This window comes from Carlito syrichta, unplaced genomic scaffold, assembly GCF_000164805.1.
Source record: "Carlito syrichta isolate Samal-C Ts95f unplaced genomic scaffold, Tarsius_syrichta-2.0.1 Scaffold306642, whole genome shotgun sequence".
NCBI classification, from domain to species: domain Eukaryota; kingdom Metazoa; phylum Chordata; class Mammalia; order Primates; family Tarsiidae; genus Carlito; species Carlito syrichta.
Window position 1 is genome coordinate 4369 of NW_007250738.1, and position 5454 is coordinate 9822.

The window sequence follows — 5454 nt, forward strand, 5'->3', positions numbered from 1 at the left end:
TGTGCTCTGGCCTCCCTTCCCTCCTCTCCCAGATCTGTGCTCTGACCTCCCTTCTCCTCCTCCTCTTTAAGTTTCATCTCCCACCCTCTCCCCTCCTCCTAACTCCTCGCTCACCATGCTCCACCCTCAGGGCCTGCAGCAGGGCACCTGCAGTCCCTGTGTGGAACTTTGGGCTCACCTCTCTTTCCTCTGGCCACTCTCCATCCCATCTGGTAAGAACTTCACTGTCATGCATCTGGAAAAGGTCCTGCTCACTCTGACCCTGGCATCTTTCTCCTCTGCTCTTTCTTACCTGACATGCCTGTGTCTCCCCAGCTGGAGTGAGAGCAGAAATCCCTGGGCCTCTGTTGGCTGCTGCCTCTCTCAGCTGAGACTGCCCTTAGCCAAGACGGCATCAGCTAACGTTGGCTGAGAAATGGAACCTGCTCTGGGCCAGTTCACGGTGAGCCCTTTAGAGTCACAGGGTCTTTATGTGAAAGTGAGTGTGATTGACAGGATACTTTTACTGACAAAATGGTAACATTTTTGTGATTTAAAAGCAAGCATTCTATTTATCATTATAGACATTCCAAGACATGAAACTACTTGAGGAGCTGAAATTACCTGAAGTTTGCTACTTACTTTAAGGGTAACAGCTGCTGCCTAGATGATGAAATCACTTACTGACACTTTAATGTCATCTGAAAGACACAGAAACACAGCAAGTTCAGTATTCTAACACAACTTTAACCCTGAACACTGTGATGTCAAACGTGTGCATCAGCAGTGACCAGCAGTGACCAGGGCCACACCCACTCAGTCAAGAAGGTTCCCATGATTATTAGAGCTTGCATTTATGCCCTCCTGGATACTTAATATCAGCCCTGAACGTACAGTTTCCTTTGGGCCTCAGAATTTTTAAAAACTGCTCAGATAACACACACGAGAACCTGAAGAGAGCATCACCAGCACCAGGAAAGAAGAGACCCAACCCCTACGTCTCCAGAAAGACAGACAGTCTCTGGTTTGTGCCAACAAAGTCTACAGGAAATGCCCTCATTCCCTGCATGTTTTGAATACACTGATTACATCAGTGCAGGGGTACATGGAGGCACTCTACATAAACAATTGTATGCATACATGCAGTGTGTACAAATGTCTTTTTATTAAGGGGGTGTACATGGAAAAACCTGCAGATCATTGTATTAAACAAGAACTGCTTTTTAACTTAACAGGAGTTGCCAAGCGCCTAGGATGCAGCAACGCTGCACAGGTCCCAGAGCACCCAGTGACATGAGATCCCCGTCTGATTTTCTGGCAAATACACTTGAATCAACTTCTTTCCAGCACATGTAATGATTTTCAGGTAAAGCTGGGGTCCCCCTGCTTCCCACAGAGCTGGAAACCTTCCTGTTTGTCTGCTCAAAGCCCCTCGAGGAGCAGAAATATAAGTGGATTTCTCGCGATTGGAGACTTGTAACAGCAACCAACACAAAATACTGGTGGCAAGAACTCAAGCGTGTGGGCATGCTGTTCCGTGATTTCCCTCTGCTCACCTCACCTGGCTATCGGGCCCCTCCTCATGCTGTTGGCCATCCACAGATCCCCATGGTGGAGACTCCCAAGCACCGGCCAGCCAATGACCCCAGAGCTGCCTCCCAGTCATGGTCTCACTCAGGAGCATTCTCAAGCAAGACACTTGGCCCCATCTTCCATACTGGCAGCTCCCAGGCAGAAACTTTCAGTTCCCGGGTTTGGCTCTGAGGAGTGTAATGACTCCTCCTGCGAGCTCTACCTCTGAGCCTGTGTAGTCAAGCAGCAGAACTGTATATCCAACTTCTCTCATGACATTTCTACTCACACACCAAAAGGCATCTCAAATCCAGCATGTGTAAAGCATATTTCTTTTCAAATTCCTTTATTTTTAACTCTTTATGATGGACATTTTCAAGCACACCAAAAGGATATTTTTTTTGTTTTTTTTTGAGTTGGAGTCTCACTCTGTCGCCCAGACTGGAGTGCAGTGGCCGCTCCCGGCCACCGTAGCCTCGACCTGCTGGGCTCCGGTGATCCTTCCACCTCAGCCTTCCAAGTAGCTGGAATTACAGGCATGCACTACCACGCCCGGCTGATTTTTTGATTTATTGTAGAGATGAGGTCTCGCTGCCCAGGTGGGTCTCAAACCCACAGTCTCAGGCAATTCACTCACCTCAGCCTCCCAAAGGCACGGGATTACAGGATGAGCCACCGAGCCTGGCTAAAGGATATGCTGATGACGTTTACTGAGGTGGAAATAGTTTGTAAGGGAATATAAAATAGTCTCATTTGCACCTTGTCAAGTCACAAAAGCAAAGTGTGGAACATACTTGGGCGTGTTATATACCATAACCTCATACATGAAGGAGGAGGGAAGGCAGATAACGTGGTTCTTTCAAGACTCATGTGGAGACTCCTAATTACAAGGAACGACCAAGCTGGACCATGCGAGACCCTACATTCATCCATATCTTCATGGACACATCACTATTTCCTGCCTTGTGAGAGTAAGACAATAGAAAATCATTCCCACGCCAACCTCTACATCACGAAGGAGCCAGTGCGACCCAAGAACCACAGAGGCACTTCCTGGGCTGACTTCTTAGATATCTGTCACTTTCCATTTGGTTCCGGAAGCTCTAAGGGTCACCCAGTGTCATCCTAGGAAATTCTGGAGTTTGCATATAAACCAATTCATCCCAGTCCTACTCTCACTTGGAAGTGGGAGATGCAAAAGAAAGCTGCCCCATCCCAGCAGGGGAAAAGAGGGCAGGATCAACTAAGGACCACACTGCTCTTGGGCCTATGGGGACTGACTACACAGCAATGGGTGGCTGACCCACAGAGAGTGACAGCCACTGAGGAGCCAGTGTGGGAGGAGGAGGGCAGTGCACAGGCTGCAATGTGAGCAGGGGGACATGCGAGAGACGGAAAAAACAGACATACCCAGATGGAAAACCAGGGGGCAGCCATGGCCCGAGATGAAAACCATGAGTGTCCAGCTCTGAGCCATAGCTAAGAGGAGAATCAATGAATTCAAAGCCAGGCCAGCACGATGTCCAAGCTGAAACCCCAAGGGAAAAAGGAATGAGCAAAAAGGAGCAGACTGCCAATGAGCTCTGGATAGTTTAAAAAGCTTCCCATTTATAGTTGAAGGCCCAGGAGATGACAGTGCAGATGAAGTAATTTAAAAGAATAAGGAAAGACAACAAGTCACAGATCTGTGAAGCTGAGAGAAACTCAAAAGGGGGAATAAGACAGCAAGACAAACTGGGCAGGTAAAGTCAAACTCCTGCTGGAGAAAGCCCTGAGAGCAGCCAGAGAGGGTGGAGTGCAACATGGGAGTGTCAGGCCACACAGGGAGAGTCAGGTCACACAGGAGTGTCAGGAATGGCAGCAGGCACCCAGCAAGCTACAGGAATGGAGGAGTGTCTCCATGGAAAGCTCTGGAACAAAAGCCTCATTAGTGCCAAATTCTATGCCCAGCAAAAATATCCTTCAAAAATGGAGACACCATACCCATTAGGAGGACTCCCACCAAAACAGCAGGAAAAACAAGTACAGGCAAAGCTAGGGAGAAACCTGAATCTTGCATGGCCCTGGGGAGGCCAACCAGCAGAGCCACTACAGAGAGCAGGATGGCAGTTCCTCAAAAAGGAAAGGCATCGTAACCCCACGATCCAGCAGTTCCACTTCCAGGACCAGTCCCACGTGCAGGCAAAGGCATGAAGAGGCATCTGCACACCCAGTTCATGGCAGCACGGCCTGCCCAAAGATGAAACGACCCGACAGGTCCACCCATGGACACACAGTGAGAAGATGCAGTCTCCACATGATGGGGTGTGGCCCAGCCTTGAAGGGAGGACAATAGGCAGGAATCTGAAGACCATGTCCAAGGGAAAGGAGTCAGTCACAAAAGGGCGAGCACTCTCTGATCCCACCTGCCTGAGGGATGCAGAGGTGCCAGGCTTACTTGGATACAAAGCAGAGCAGTGGTCGCCAGGGACGGGGTGACAGTTATAGGGATGGAAAAAAGAATGATGGTTGCCGGGGATTGGGGTGTGACATTTACAGGCATGAAAAGTAGAATGGTGGTTGCCAGGGGTTGGCAGGGCGTGTGTGTGATATTTACAGGAATACAAGGCCACAAGGCAAACGGTGGTCTTTAGGGGCTGGGAGGGAGAGTGAATACAGCGGCTCAGTGTTGCAGGGCATGAAAGCCCAGTGGGAGCATGGGGGTCGTGGCTGCACAACAAGGTGATGCCCTTCATGCCAAAGACCGAACTGTAGACTTTAAAATCATTAAAATGGCAAAACTTATGTCATCTATATTCAACCACAATTAAACACTTTTTTAGATTGGAAAATATAGTTTATTTAGAAAGTAAACTGGAGTGGGGGTTCACCTCCCCAAGGGAGGGGAGGAGGCCAAAGTTAGGAAATGTGGTGATGGCCATAGTTCAAAGAGCACATGGCCACACCAGAGTCATGTAAGGCAATGGCCAAAACATTTTTTTAGAAAAGGAGAAGAACAAACAGACTTTTTTCAGACAAAAACTAAAATAATTTACTGACGTGTGACAGCAATTAGCATTTTGATTCTGTACAAAGAAACACAAAAACTACAAATAAATATAAAGAGACTCTTTCCTCATTGTAAACAACTTTAGAAACTTGATCTGCTGAAGCAGAAAGCGTTAAAAATGTATTCTGTGGCTTACATCGTATGTAGAAGTAAAACAGGAAAGTCACAACACGAACTGTGGAAGGAAGGAAAGGGTCTCGCATGAAACATGAGGTGGTGTCAAGTTGAAGGCAGACTGTGGAAAATCAAGGAATTACACCGTGAACCCTAAGGAAAGCATCAGCGAGAGAGAGAGAGAGAGAGAGAGAGAGAAAGAGAGAGAGAGAGAGAGAGAGAGAGAGAGAGAGAGAGAGAGAGAGAGAGAGAGAAAGAGAGACACACACAGAGAACGAACACAGAAGTAGAATGGAATCAGAGCAAAATGTGGAAACACCACTGACTGCGGACTCCTGAGGCTTTACTAAAATCACTCCCCAGGTCTAGGAGTCTTCTAGCGGAATCTTTAGGATTTTCTAGATTTAGAAGCACATTGTCTGCCAAGAGCGACAGTTTGATGTCCTCTTTTCCTATCTGGATACGTTTTTCTTCTTTTTTTAGCCTGATTGCTCTGGCTAAGACTCCTTCATAGCCGGGCTTGGTGGCTCAGCCTGTAATCCCGTGCCCTTGGGAGGCAGAGGTGAGTGGATTGCCTGAGCCCGCGGGTTCGAGACCCACCTCGGCAACTTGGTGAGACCTCATCTCTACAATAAATCAAAAAACCAGCCGGGTGTGGTAGCACGCGCCTGTAATTCCAACTACTCGGAAGGCTGAGGCGTAAGGATCGCCGGAGCCCAGCAGGTCGAGGCTGCGGTGGC